The sequence below is a fragment of the Callospermophilus lateralis genome, chromosome 1, assembly GCF_048772815.1.
Source record: "Callospermophilus lateralis isolate mCalLat2 chromosome 1, mCalLat2.hap1, whole genome shotgun sequence".
Taxonomy (NCBI): domain Eukaryota; kingdom Metazoa; phylum Chordata; class Mammalia; order Rodentia; family Sciuridae; genus Callospermophilus; species Callospermophilus lateralis.
The window spans coordinates 176,899,382-176,915,461 of NC_135305.1; the positions used below are offsets into that span (position 1 = coordinate 176,899,382).

The following is a 16,080-nucleotide window of genomic DNA, read 5'->3' on the forward strand; positions in this document are numbered from 1 at the left end:
AAAATAATATATTATCACCAAAGAATATCACTGAATTTATCATCATACCCTCATATTGTTAACAATCCCTCTAAAGAGAAAAAATAAAACAAACAAAAAATCCCCAAACTCCTTCCTTCCCAAACCCTGTTTAACAAATAAGGACAGGTAAAATATTTAGATAAAAACTGCAAAGAATAGTTGATTTTAGACATTATTATCAGATCTCATTAAACTTAAGATTTACCATTATTTATGTATTATCAAGAAGAAAAAAGATTGCCAATAAAACTAAAACTAGATCAATATAATTGATTTTAAGATGTATTCCAAATTGATATTAAAATATGAAAATAGGTCTTAAAAAATAAAAACCAAGTTCTGTGGCTAATCAAAGACCACAATCTTTTTTTTTTGTATGAGTAAACCCAAGAGTATTTAACTACTGGGCTACATCCTCATTCATTTTCATTTTTTACTTTGAGACAGGGTCTCACTAGGTTGCTTATAGCCTTGGTAAGCTGCAGAGGCTGGCTTTGAACCTGTGATCCCCCTGCCTTGGCTTCCTGAGCCTGTGGGATTACAGGTATGTATCACAATACGTAATCACCATACCTGTAATCCCAGAATTTTTATGAGTCTCTTGAATCCTAAAATACAGAATAAAAACTATGTTACAGTAAAAGTGAAGTTTTAATAAAAAAATAACAGCTTTACATCCAAATTCAGATCAACTGTTACATGTCAATCACTCTTCTTTTGCTATCTTTTTTATTCCTCATATGCTGACCAGCACAAATAGTCTTCAAAAAGTATTAGCTGTAAGATAAATGACCCTTATTTTTAAAGATGACAATATATAAAATTAATTGTATTTTTTTGGATATGGAGGTAGAAATCCTAAAGATTCAAGTCAAAATAAACACGTGGATGGGTAAGGCTTATTGCTACTATGTGCATCCATCATGACACAGCTTGCTCAGCTTATTCCTCCTTTGATACTTAAGATGATGCTCTGGCACAGGAAGGGTGGGTATCATTATGCTTTTTTTTTAAACAAACTTATTTTGAAACAATTGCACTTTCACATACAATTAAGTCAACTCTCCCAATGGTAACATTTTACAAAACTATGGTATAATATTACAATCAAGATACTGATATTCATCAATGAAGTTACAGAATACTCCCATGGCCACAAGCATCACTGCTGTCCTTTTATAGTCAAATACACTTCCCTTGATTCCCTCCCAGTTCTGACCCCTGCCAAATACTAATCTGTTTTCCATTTCCTTCCTTCCTTTCTTTCTGGTAATGAGGATTGAACCACAGTACTCTACCACTGAGCTACATCCTCAAGCCTTTTTATTTTGAGAAAGGGTCTCATAAAGTTACTGAGACTGGCCTTGAACTTGTGATCCTACTGCCTAAGCCTCTGCAGTCACTGGGAACAGTGCCAAATTAATCTGTTCTCTATTTCCATAATGTTATCATTTCAAGAGTGTATATAAATGAAATCATATAGTATGTACGAGGATGACTTTTTCTGACTCAGCGTATTCTCTAGAGTCATCCAAGTTGTTGCTTGTCTCAATAGTAGTTGCTCACTCCCAGTAATATTCCATGGTATGAATGTTCCATTGTATTTATTCACACATCTAAGAACCAGTTTTTGTTTATTATGAATAAAGCTGTTATGAATTTGTGTACAGATTTTTGAGTGAAGATAAGCATTTATTTCTCTGGGTTAAATGTCCAGGAGTACAGTTATTGAGTCATTATGATAGCTGCAAGTTAAGTTTATTTATCTATTTTTTTAAAAAATATTTTTTTTTTTAGTTGTTGCTAGACCTTTATTTTATTCATTTACTTACACGTGGTGCTGAGAATTGAACCCAGTGCCTCATACATATAAGGCAAGCACTCAACCACTGAGCCACAATCCCAGCCCCTATTTATCTATTTTTCTTTTTGTGGTGCCGGGGATCAAACCCAGGGCCTCCAACACACTAGGCAAGTACTCTACCACTGAATCACCCCCACCCCCAGTCCCATGTTTAGTTTAATAAGAAATTGGCAAACTGTTTTCCAGAGTGACAGTGTCACTTTACACATGCCTATACATGCAAGAGTGATGCAGTTTCTTCACATCCTTGCGTTTGTTGTTACCACTACTTTTTTTTTTTTAAGCTATTCTGATAGGTGTATGGTGATATTTCAATATGTATTTTTGTTGGTGGTGGTGATACTGGGGATTGAACCTAGGAGTGCTTTGCCACTGGGCTACATCCCTACCCCTTATCTTTCACTTTCAGACAAGATCTAAATTGCTTAAAGCCTTGCTAAGTTGTTGAGCTTGGTCTGGAATATGCAAACCGCCTGCTTCAGCCTCCTGAATTGCTAGGATTACAAGTTGCCAATGCATCTGATTCATTATGGTTTGAATTTACATTTTCCTAATAGCTAATAATGTTGAATATATTCTCATGTGCTTTTTTGCTATCTCATATCTTCTTTAGTGAAATGTCTTTTGACTCTTCTAATTAGATTTTTTTTTCTAAATATTGAGCTTTGAGAATTCTCTACATACTTGAGATACTAGAACTTTGTTTGAAACAGGGTTTGAAAATATTTTCTCCCAGTCTGCAGCTTGTTCTTTTATCATTTCAGGAATGTCCTCTCAAGGCAAAAGTTTTACATTTTCACCAGGTCTAATGTATCAGTTTTTCTTTTAGTGATCTTGCTTTTGGGGTCAAGTCTATAAACTCTTAGCTTAGCATTACTTCCAAAACTTACATTATTTTTCTTTTGGTCTAATATACCAGCATTATTTGTTGAAAATGATAACCTTCCTCTGTTGAGGGATCTTTCAGATTTTTTTCAAATATCAGTTGGGCATACTGTATGGGTCTATTTCTGGATTTTTTTTATTCAGTCCCAATTATTTGTTCCTCTGCCATTACCACACTGTTCTGATTACTGTAATTACAGAAGTAGGCCTTAATACTGGGTAAAGCAGTTGGGTACCGTGGCACATGCCTGTAATCTCAATGACTTGGGAGGCTGAAGTACGAGGATTACAAATTTGAAGTTAGCCTCAGCAACTTAGTGAGACTCTATCTCTAAATAAAAAAACAAAAAAAGGCTAGAGATGTAAATCAGTGGCAAAGCATCCCTGGGTTCAATCCTTAGTACCCCTCACCCGCTACCAAATTGTTCAGACCAATTCCTTCCACATTATACTTCAAGATTGTTTTAACTTCTAGGCCTGGGCTTTCCCATGTAAATTTTAGAATAATCTTCTCTATATCAATGAAAAAAGCTGTGTGGGTTTTGATAAGAAATGTATAAAATCTATGGGTCAATTTAAGGACAATTAATATTTTTATTAAGTTTAGTCCTTCAAAACACAAAAGCAGTATTACATTTATCTATGCCTGATGTTTTTTGTTGTTACTTTGTAATTTTCAGCACACAGGTCAATCCTGTACATGTTGATATCTGAATTTACTTTGTTTAGGAGTGGTTATAAAATATACTGATTTTTAACTTTGTTTTCTACATTTATTAATATATAGATATGTAATTGGTTTTGTGTGATGATCTCATATCCTGAGACCTTACCAAACTCAATTATTAGCTCTGTGAGTGTGTACATATACAGTTATGTCATCTGATTGCCTTCTTCCCAAATCAGTAGGCATTTTCTTTCTTAGCTCATGGCAGTGGCTGGAACTTCCAGTAATGTGCTGAATAGCAGCAATGAGAATAGCTATCTTCATCTTTTTCTTGATCTCAGAGGAAAAGCATGTAGTTTAGGATGTTAGCTCTAAGTTTTTGTAGGTACTCTTTATCAAGATGAGACCATTCATTTCTTTTAACTCAAAGAGTTTTTATCATGCTGGGTGTGGTGGCACATGCTTGTAATCCCAGCAACTCAGGAGGCCAGACAGGAGGATCACAAGTTTGAGGCCAGTCTCAGCAACTTATCAAGGTCCTAAGCAACTTAGTGAGACCCTGTCTCAAAAAATAAAAACAAAAAGGGCTAGGGATGTGGCTCAGTGGTAAAGCAACCCTGGGTTCAATCCCTCATATATATAAAAAAAAATCATAAATGTGCATTAGATTTTGTCAAATAATTTTTTTGCATCAAAATGATATTTAATTTTTCTTTAAGTTATTGCTATGTATATTACATTAGTTTAACACTGGACTAGTTTTCTATTTCTAGAATAAAGCCCCCCTGGGCATTGTATATGCTTATTTTTAATGTATTGCTGAATTTGACTTTGGAATATTTGGTAATGACTTCTTATGTCCAAGTTCATGAAAGAAATGATCTGTAGTTTTATCTTCTTGTACTGTCATTGCCTTGTTTTGGTATCAGGGTAATTTTAGCTTTATAAAAACAGTTGAAAAGTTTTCATTCCTTTTGTATTTTCTGGCAGAGACTGTAAAATTTATGTTAATTATTTTTAATTCTCTGGTAAAACCACTTGGGCCTGGGGATTTCTTTTTCAGGAGCTTTTAAGCTTTTAATACATTCACAGATTCAAATTTCTTTAATGTTTGCAGCACTAATCCTGTTATCTATTTTCTCTTGTTTGAATTACATAGTTTGTAGTTTTCAAGGAATTGTTCCATTTCTTCTAAGTCTATGAGAGTTTAGTTTATGAGAGTATAGTTGTTTGTAAAATTTCCTTATTACCCTTTTGATAGCTGCAGGACCTATAATATCTCATTTCTTTTTTTTAAATTTCTTTTTAGATGTTAATTAACCTTTTAAAAAAAATTTTTTAGATGCATGGATCTTTATTTTTATTCATTTATTTATATGTGGTGCTGAGAATCGAACTCAGTGCATCACACATGCCAGGCAAGTGCTCTACCACTGAGCCACAGCCACAGCCTCAGCCTCAGCCTTGTAATTTCTCATTTCATTCCTGATTTTGGTAATCAATGTCTTCTCTCTTTAGTCTTTCTAAATGTTTGTTAATTTCACTGTCTTTTTTCAAAGAAGAAGCTTTTGTTTCATTGATCTTTTTCTACTTTCTTATTGTCACTGACTTATACTCTCATCTATGTTAATGACTTTCTTCCATTTGCTCAGAGTTAATTTTGCTCTTCTTTTTCTAATTTCTTGAGGTGGGAATTCAGGAGTTTCTTAGCCAGTGTTGCTTGGTGGGGTGGGAGGAGTTTCTCATGGTCAGGCCACCTGAGGCCTCTAGGAGGGGAAGGAAGCCTTTATCCTTCACAGATGAAGATAGTTTCCCAGGCCAGGCTGGTTGTGACATGATTTCCTTTGTCAGTCCCACCTGTCCCCTTCATAAAAGGGAGGGAGAACACTTCCCTGGTGGCCATTCATTATCAGCAGAGCTTCCAATCCTTCCGGTTAGTTTTGACTGGCTCACCTAGTACTGTTGGCAGGAGTCCCATTCAAGTGAAGGGAGGAATGAGTCTATCTGGGTTTGTGTTTGTAGGTTGAGAGTTAAGAAAACACCAGATTCAGGTCTTCTTCTGTTCGGCAGGTTGTAAGTCATTCTGCTGTGTTGTTCTGCCACTTCTGCATTCCTCATCAGAGCATTTTCCTCTTTCTATCTTTTAGGGTTCTCCTCAGTATTTCCTATGTCATTTCCAGATTCTATAGATGTACTTAGCAAGGAGAAGCAGAGAGAGACAAATCTATGCCATTTTGTTTGATTATAAGTCCCACTATGCATTTTTATGGTTGGAAAAACGAGTTCAATGGAGAGGCTAAGGGACTTATTAATACATCAAGAGGAAAAACTAGTCCTAGAACCATAACTGGAACTCAGATCTCCTCATTTGTAAATTATCTTGCCAATACACACCTTTTGCCTAAATTTTTTTATTTTAAATATTTATTTTTTGGTGTTAAGCAACTTATTGAGACCCTGTCTCAAAAAATAAAAACAAAAAGGGCTAGGGATGTGGCTCAGTGGTAAAGCAACCCTGGGTTCAATCCCTCATATATCTTTATTTTATTTTTATGTGGTGCTGAGGATGGAACCCAATGCCTCATGCATACTAGGCAAGCACTCTACCACTTAGCCAAAACCCCAGCCCTTGCCTAAATCTTAATACATTCAAATAATAGAAGCATTTAAAAGATTTTTAATGCCTCATGAGCAGCTGGGATTACATTCATGTGCTGCTACACCCAGGTTCAGTAACGTCATAATTATTTTACAGAAACAAAGAGATTGTGGGCTTCAATTATGCTTAAAGAATAAAGCAAAACATAAAAGAAAGTCTATGAATAATTAAGTTAAAAAATTACACATTAAAAGGATAGCATAGGATATATAACATATAAATGCTAGCACAAGAAATTTTAAATAAATTAAAAATCTCATAACTATCAATTGAACTCTAAAGATATTAGTAATGTTCATCAATTTAGAAAACCACTGTTAATAAAGGTTATTTAATGGCAAATTATTTGTTTCATCCTGAATTGAGGTCATTATTCCACAAAAGACTTCATGGCAAATTACAACTTTAAAATTTCCCTTCTTAATAGATATAAAATATTAATTGGATTTTTCTATTGTTATTGCAGAGTGAACTGAAACACTGATATACAGAGTGAGCAACTGGCTTTAGTTCACGGAGAAAATCATAAAAAAGATTTTTTCCTCTACCTTGTTTACAAGGGGGTTTCACTGGCAGAGAAAACCTCTATAATCACACTAAATCTGTCCTAAACCTTTGGGCCCCACGTCTGGCCATGGGTCCTGCAAGTGAAAGCACTACCTGAAAAGTAGACTAGGATGATCAGCCTCTGAGATTGTAGACTACTACAACTTCCCATTTTTGGAAGCCATTTTATACTGACTCTCCTGTTTACCGAATTTCAAAGTACTACAAGTGTTTCAAACAGAATAAAAACCCAAATGAATAACAAGTCATTTTGAAATGTTTTACATGATATAAATCAACAAATTGACTAAGCTTTGAGATCTCAAGGGAAAGAGTACAGAAGTAACCTTGCTATATAGGAGGTAATTATGAAGCATTATCTACTGCAGGGTCTTTAGCTCTTAGCAGCTAAAGCTTACCCCAACACAGAATAAATCACAGCAAGGCTTTGAAAAGACTCCATATATGGCAATTACATGCAATCACCTTTCTTTAAATATGCCTCTTCCAACCTTGGCTAAGGAATACCCAAAACACCAACTCCAAATATGAGAGATTTTGTTTTCCACATATACATATATATACATATATATACATACATACATATATATATATACACATATATATACATACATATATATATATATATCTGGACATACCCATATGATTTATAATGGTGAGAAAAAGTTTACATTATGTAATATATCAGGCTCAGAGAGGAACATACAACTTTTTCTGGGTAAAACAGATGCAATTAGTATGTTTTCACAGAGGATTCTAAGTCAAACTCTTAGATCCATATTAAAAATCAAAACAAGTCCATCAAAGCTGTCAAGTTAAGATAAATCTTCACTTATGTCCTCTCTTTTTTCCTTAAAGAAATCCAATATAATTTAGAAATAAGACACATGCTTCTATATTTGTACATACATTATCAAATAAACTGCCAAAAGAGAGTCAAACGCTTTCAAAGGCATGTCTGCAGAAGAAATACAGATAAGGAAGCCATAATGATAGCTTAATGGGTAAAGGATAAGAGTCACACTCAATTCTGCCAGAAGCAGACCTGTAGAGGTTCAGACACGCATCCAAGAATCAGCTCTGTCTGCCAACATAAAGAATGCTCAATGCATGCAACTGGCAAGAAAGCCCAGGGAGCTGCCACTAAGCCTGTCACTGCCACTAGTGAGGAAAGACAGATAAGTTCACCAGATAGCTAAAACTGCAGAGACTTTGTTTCTAAACCAAAGTTAAGAATTCTTACCTTAAGAGAAATCACAATCAAAGGCCAAATATTTTTTGCCAACAATTTACTTGCTAAGACATCCAAATAATTTCCCCTAATTAAACCACAGGAGACTTAAGTTTCTGGCAATATAGTATTATTTTGCTACAGCAAGTAATGATGGCACTGCACTGTTTTATACATGAATTTTCTCAAGATGAAAGCAAATTATTTAGTTAATGGATATCCAGTGACAATAAGTCCTAAATGTGTATAGGCAAGTTACTGAGAAGCTTAAGGGTGGTATGACAGAACATTCGATTACTATTAGGTTGTACTAAAATCAAGCACAAATAATAATATCCAAAAATCAAATGTTTCCTATGCTATTCAGGTGAAGGCTCTTCCCCGTGGAAAATGTAATAAATAATAATGATAAGAGTTAAAGTATTTGGATTATTTGATATTGACAAATTTAAAGCTGAGGGGAAGAGTCTTCTATTTCTTAGAGAGCCGTGTTTGAAGATCCAGCAATTTATGATTCAATGTTATACTTAGTTTTTCATCTTGAGTGGTGTAAGGCACATACAAGATCAAGAGAATTCAAATTCATTTGAAGACTTTGTCAAATCCCTTTACACTTCTAGGGATGCTGTGAAATGTCACAAAACAGAGCTGGGAATCATTCTTATGCATATGTTGTCCTTTGATTCACTTATTATTTAGATCTGACCTACTTTCTAAAAAGATTTGAGGAAGCTGAAGATTTTCTCAGTATGGTGCCAAGCAGAAAAGGAGGTCTAATAAAGCCTTTTGGTGGTGGTGATAAGAGTTATAATACTTCTAAAGATACTGAAAAAGATCTAAACCAGAAAACAAAAACAAGATAACTGGCTTTGAGTATAGTCAAATATGCTTTTATATTACTTTTATAATCAGAAGGACCTTTTCTTCTGATATAAAACATGCAATACTGCAGCTATATAAACATGCTTATCAGACTAATGACAAAGCAAATGCTTGTACCTTGACAGATCATTTCCTTTAACACAACAATAAGCCTGATGGCTCTCCATGAACACCAAAAGCTTGGGAAAAAGTAGGAAAGGGAAAAAGGATCTAGGATAGCGGGTAGAACAAACACACACTAACTCTCACACACAGGAGAAAGGATATAGACAGACAAGACAGTCTTACAATCCCAAGAGGAGATTTTGGTAGGATGCAAACACTTGGGCAAGAAGATGCTATGGATCTACAAGTAAGGCTGGTAAATATGGTTCTGATACTTTAGCAGCTTACCCTTTTTAGCCCCCCAAAAGCCTCCTCATCTCATAACATCACTGAACACTAATGTGGAAGAGAGAGAGCGCTCAATTTCTAAAATTTAAGTGGTAGTATCTACTTATTGAACAACACTTAAGAGACTTATATAATTTTATATGCTATTCTGCAAGCTCCTTAGTTTATATTATTAAAACTTGGTAACATCTCTCTAAATCAAATTAAGTCAGAAGATATTTATCAGAAATACTGCTTTCAGTTTTTTCCCTGCAACATTATAATCTCAGTAATAGGATTCAGACACATGGAATGACCACTGAACTTGTTTGAGTATTAGGGAAGTAAATCCAACAACGTTATAGTCGATCATTTCTTTTTCTTTTTTTAAATATTTTTATTTTGTTTACTTATTTTTATGTGGTGCTGAGGATCAAACCCAGTGCCCCACATGTGCCAGCCAAGAGCTCTGCCACTGAGCCACAACCCCAGCCCATGATTGATAATTTTTATTTATCAAATTTTATTCTTCAAATAATGAAGAAATGGGCAACCCCAAATAAAACAGTAAATCACACAAGGGTTTTGCCTCAGCTGTTAAGAATTTATAGTCACAACTGTATGGGTACCCACTGCTCCTTCAGGCAGGAGAAGCATACACTATAAATGACTGGATGTGACACAATGCTGGACACATCAACCACCACACTTTTATGTATCATAAGAGAGAGATAAAGAATGAAAAGCATGTCCTTTGGCCTCCATGAAGTTGAATTGCAGTTTCTTAGGCTTTGGGAAATAGATTGGACTATAGAATAAGAAAGGTATGGATGTGTATAGGGGGACTTTTTTCCTTAACTTCTAACGTCCTACATTTCCCCACCAACTTACTAAGAGATCATTTAAATCAGAGTTGTAAGTACAAATGCCTATAAGGGTATTAAAAAATCCTGGTGTGTGTCTGTGAGGGAGGGAGGGAGAAAGAGAGAGACATGGGGGGGGGGGGAGCGGGGAAGAGAGAGGGAGGGAGGGAGGGGGAGGGGAGGGAAATGTTGGGAGTAAATGCTATGTTTTCCTTTAAAAATCTGGGCATGCCTGATCATAATGACTTTGTGAGTAACTTGGATCTATGTGGATTTCTCAGGGCACCGAACTTGAAGGGTTGAGGTTTATACTGTCCACTCTAGATTTAGTGGTTATTCTGTATTTCAATTTTTCCAATCACAGTGAACTTCACAGTATAAATTCAAGGTGAAAATTTATGTACATGTTAATATATATGTCACTTATATATGTAATTTTGGTTTCCTTTGTAAATTCTCAAAGAATAAACATTAAAAGTATTAAATATTAATGTGATAATTATCTAAAAGGGATTAACTGCATGTATGATTAGCTTATAAAATCTTTACAATTAAGATAGCAAAACAAAAGATAAAAATTGCTTTTATCTGATAACATCTTGGTGGGGGCATGGGGATGGGTGGGAGAGGGAAGCTAGTGATTAGTGAACATAATGAAAAGGAGTTATTTTGGAAATTTTGAAATACTCACGGACTCAAAGTTACCAAGAAGGTACTTGGTAGAGGTTCTACTAGAATACTAAGTAGTGGTCTATAATGAGACAGAAGTAGTTCTTATTTTTAAAATGTCTGACCTCAGAGCACCACAGAGTCAACACTTTCAGTCTAAGTCACTGTATGTTCTCATGGTGTTTTCACCCCTTTAATCTACACATGTGGCAATAGCGAGGCTTTTTCCTTATCTTGGTCCAGGAGGCTGGACTAATGCAGTTGCCACAGATCCTTTCTCCTTCACTGATTACAGGATCATACAAACGACAGCAGTGTCGCAGCTGATGGTAGAAGACTGCCTTTCTTTAGGCTACAAAAACAGCACTGTGCTGAACTGAAAGATCACAAAGGATGAACCCCAGAACTTTTCTTACTGTTTATAAATTCCTCTTTCAGTTTGGAGGTAGAACTCACATTTTTTGACTTGACAAATTATAAACTCATCTTGCAAGGAAATTTCTTGCACTGTGCTTTAAGTCTGAAGATTTGTTCCAAATGCCAACAACCACCTACCATCTCTACTGTTCTGAGTCTTGCCCTTGAACTGAGAAAGGACAAGCAGAGAGACAGAAAAAGCACACACTACAGCATTTCTCCTACTAAAACTTTCCATTTGGCAGCTGTGTTTTCAACACTATGGAAATAAACCTCCCTACTTTTTCTAGTGATCTACTTTTAATTAAAAATGCTCTCCATCAAGAGACTGATGCCCGATACAAAGGAAAAGTTATAAGTGAAGCGGAAACAAAGGGGTACTTCTCCCAGGATTTTTCAGGTAAGTTTTAAAAATACTAAACAGTAATAGTATTTTATTTTCTATTTTGTTAGATAAAGCAGACTAAAAAGTAACACACTAGACTAGTAGCTATGTATCAATGCTTTCTTCAAGATATTTCAGATTCAGTTTTACCTATAAATGATTATTTTCAAAGTGTTTTATAGAAACTAAAGAGTGTTCAGTTTATAAATGTCAAGGTAAAATAAAATTCAGGATATATTTGGGTTCTTTTGAAAAACCAAAAAAGGACTTTGTTCGTTAAATTTTCCCAAAGTACTTTGGGATTACAGAAAACATTTTAAGGGCTGGGTTATGGCTCAGTGGTAGAGAGCTTGCTTCGAATGTGTGAGGCACTGGATTCAAGACTCAGCACACATATAAATAAATAAATAAAATAAAGGTCCATCAACAACTAAAAAAATATTTAAAAAATTTTTTTAAATGAGAAAAGAGGCCTTTGGTGAGAGATAGAACCTGTCTTAAGATGTTAGATAGAGGGAAAAAAAAAAAGTTGTCTTTGTTAAAATAATTACCTTCTGGTAAAAAGAGACGAAGTCTAACATGTACATAAAATAAAATAATTGCTTCTCTTTTGACTAAAATTACCATCACATGCTTTCCTTTAAGATAGAATAAAGCTAGGACTGAAAAGAGAAAAATCTAGACTTTATGTTTTTTAAAATTTATGAATAAGTTTTGCTGCTAAAAATAACAAAAGAAAAAACCAGATCAATATCTTTACATCTCTGTGGCAGATCTGATTTTCACGATTATTAGGATAATTGTTCAAATGAACAACTGATAACCCTCAAAATACAGACCTTAAATACTAAATTTCATAGTTAATCCATGGTGATTAAGAATAAACATGAATAGCTCTGGGCTTAATGCAGTAGCATATTTCACTAAAGAGTTCTGAACCTTACTAGGAAGGCAGAGTTCTAACACTAAAAGCTCCAATACACTTTTAATGACTTCTGCTTATAGTTTTCTAAGAAAATTCAATAGAACTATTATTACAGAGCTTGATGGTATCACAAACCTGTATCTTAATATTTTCAATTAACCAGGTTACATTGTAGATTATCTAACTGTGAGAAAGAAAACTAAAAAAAAAAAACCAAAAACCCAGTTGTGTTTGCTTTTATTCTTTGCTTCACATGCCAAGTTTTAGATTTAAAAAAAAAAAAATTGTTCTAAACTTACCTTACAGAATATTCTTGGGGGCATTTCATAATTAAGTGAGAAGAAAGCCTATATACCAAAAAACGAATTCCAGGTTACCACTTTCACTTTGAGAGGTGTCCAAAGAAGTAGCAACAAAGGACACCTGACACTGGTCTTGGGGAAAAGCACCTTCTAGGAGAAACATAGTGAGGTATGTTGCTTGAAACAGGTGCTTACCACCTTGCTGAAGAAATAGTAAATACAAACATAATACTTTCACCACAGAACGCCCAGAGACTAGTTTCCTGTGAAGACAGGACAAGAAATGTACAGATGCTATATCTGACTTTTAGAGGCCATTCTATAAAGAACTATCCTAGTACCATTTATTGAATAGAACATTTCTCTCAGCATTTTCTTTAGATGTGATAGGAGAGATTTTTAAACTATCATAGACCAATTATTTTATTGTTTATGAGCCCATCCAGATATATTTATGCCTGCGGATGTTTTTGTTAAATTGTGCTTTTCTACTAAACTTCTTATCATCTGAGTTTTAAATGTATGGACAAAAAGTGTTTCCTATTGGTTTCTTGTTTTTTAAAAAATGCACATATATTTTTTAATTGCAATAGAAATATATTTTTATTCCCAAATATTGCCTATTGTGACTCTTCTCATCTTTTTTGGGTTTTGTTTTGTTACAGTATTAGGGATCTAACTCATGAGTGCATTCTACCATTGAGTTACATCCCCAGTCCTTTTTATTTTTTTTATTTTGGGACAGTGTCTCATTAAGTTGCTGAGGTTGACCTCAAATTTCTGATTCTCCTGTCTCCTAAATATCTGAAATTACAGGCAGCACCTGGCTCCTCTTCTTGTTTTATATTGATGATGTGTCAATCTGATCTATTGTTCTTCTGTAATCTCTGCTTTCTGCAATTAATTTCTACTCTTACCTTTGTTTTCCTTAATCTTTACTCAGATTTTTTTTTTTTTTACTTCCTAAATTCTTGGGTTGGATGAAATAAGCACACCCCTCCATAACATTAAATTCTCTGCTTTATCTGTCAATTATTAAAGTGGTCTGTTAAAGTTTCTCATTTTGATTAGGGATTTTCAACATTCAATATATAATTGTGATATATTAGGTATGTACTAACTCAAATCTTCTAGATTATTTATCCCTTTCATCTTCATGTATTTAACATTTATCCCTACTGATGCTTTTTGTCAGTAATGATTAACATAGTTACATGAGCCTTTTTTGGTTAACATATGCCTGATATGTCTCATTCTACCCCTACTTTTAACAAACTGCATATAGGCAAATTCTATGTTTATCCAATCTCATTTAGCTGGCAAATTTAGTTCAGTTTGCATTTATTCTAATTACTGATTTTTTTATTTCTGCCATTTTATTTTTGGGCTTCACTATGTTTCTCCTAGAAAGTGCTTTTCCCCAAGACCAATACCAGGTGTCCTTTGATTGCTACTTCTGTGGACACCTCTCAAGAGTGAAAATGGTAACCTGGAATTCGTTTTTTTTTTTTTTTTTTTTTGGTATACAGGGTGAAAGTTAAGGTATCCTACTTCTGTTCTATAGTAGTTAACTGTAATATTTTATTATTTTTGTGGGTATTGGGGATCAAACCCAGGTCCTAGCAGATGCTAAGCAAGTGTATCATCACTGGGCTATACCACCAATCCAGTTTCACTTGTTTCTTTCTTTTTTTTAATTAGTTGTTCAAAACATTACAAAGCTCTTGACATATCATATTTCATACATTTGATTCAAGTGGGTTATGAACTCCCATTTTTATCCCGTATACAGACTGCAGAATCACATCGGTTACACATTCACCTTTTTTCATACTGCCATACTAGTGTCTGTTGTATTATGCTGCCTTTCCTATCCTCTACTATCCCCCTCACCTTGTTTCTTAATACCAAAACTATAATTTTTTTGTTTTATAGTCAATGTTTACCTTTATTTGTGCCCCCTGTGCTTATTATTGTTTCTTATATCTCATTCCTTCCATGTTCCATTTTCTTTTTGGAATATATCCATTGGAATTACACTATTAAGCTTAAATTAATTGATGTCAAACAGATGCATAAAAGGAAATGTGATTTAAAACTGAGCTACTGCTGTACTAGCACTATTCCAAGAGCTCAACAGCCACACATGGTTAGTGCTCACTGCTGCAGAAAGCTGCTTTAGAAGATCTTATAGCCAGATCTGCTGGAGACAAATGTTCTGCTCTTGTTGAAAATATCTATATTGTCTTGAATTTCTGATTTGTTGGTTGTTTTCTCCTCAGTCCTCTGTGGAGTATGTGTTAGCCTGACTGGTGTTCCTTTATAAATCTGCTATCTCAAGTAGCCTTTAGTTGTTTCTGTCTCTTTGCCTTTAATATTTTTTAAGGCGTGTATTTCTATTTTTCATGCTTTGGGCCCATTTTATTGTTATTAAGGTTTATTCCTTTTAGGAATTCTGAAAACTTAAATCATAATCTCTTCAAATATTGCCTCTCTCAAACCTACTTTTATTACTTTAAAATTTGTATCCATTATATATTAGACTTTAATTCTATCCTCTTTGTCTTACTTCCATTCTCTCCCTTGCCATCTGCCCCTGCTTTTGGGAATACATTGTGTATTTCTAGATTTTTCTTCTAGTTCACTAGTTTTCTTTACCTGTTACTAATTAACTGTTGAATCCAGGTAGAGCTTATTTCAGTAATTAAAATTTCAATTTCTATAAGTTTTACTTAGTCTGTTATTTTAAAGTAGCATTTGATCTTATATTTTTATTTCCTTTTGCTTCATTTTATAATTTATATTTGATAGTTGCATTCATTAAAGTGTGTACCTGATCATTCTGTTAACTAAATTTTTTGTAACGTGTTGCCTAATCCTGCTGTTATGTTATATATTTACTGCCTTTCATTCACTGGGAATTGTTTCCTTGCACATTTAGTAATTTTGAACTAAATGAAGCTTATCTGTCAAATTTCTGGGCAAACTAGGTTAAGAATTGTGTCTTGTAAGGGGCTGGGGTTGGAGCTCAGATGAAAAGCGCTCACCTAGCATGTGTGAGGCACTGAGTTTGATCCCCAGCACCAAAAAAAAATTAAATGAAGGTATTGTGTCCACCTACAACTAAAGAATAAATGTTTAAAAAAAAATACCATAGGTTATTAAAAAAAAAAGAATTATATCTTATAAAAAGGTTTTACTTTTGCTTCTGTAGGTATCCTAGAATACTTACCAACTGAGGCAATTTTATGTTAATTTCTTTGCCTAAGTAAGAAATTATACCAAATGAAGAGTTTAACTTGACTATCAAATCTGTATGAGAAAAAAATTCATGATTACAGTTTTCAAGGATGACATTTTCCTTCTTATCC

At 34.2% G+C, this 16,080-nt stretch overlaps 1 protein-coding gene across 4 annotated transcripts in view; it reads right to left on the reverse strand.

Annotated features, from left to right (window-relative positions):
* The window catches only part of Dcp1a (decapping mRNA 1A), a 55,201-nt gene that overhangs the window by 29,899 nt on the left and 9,222 nt on the right, over window positions 1–16,080 (reverse strand). The window lies entirely within an intron of this gene.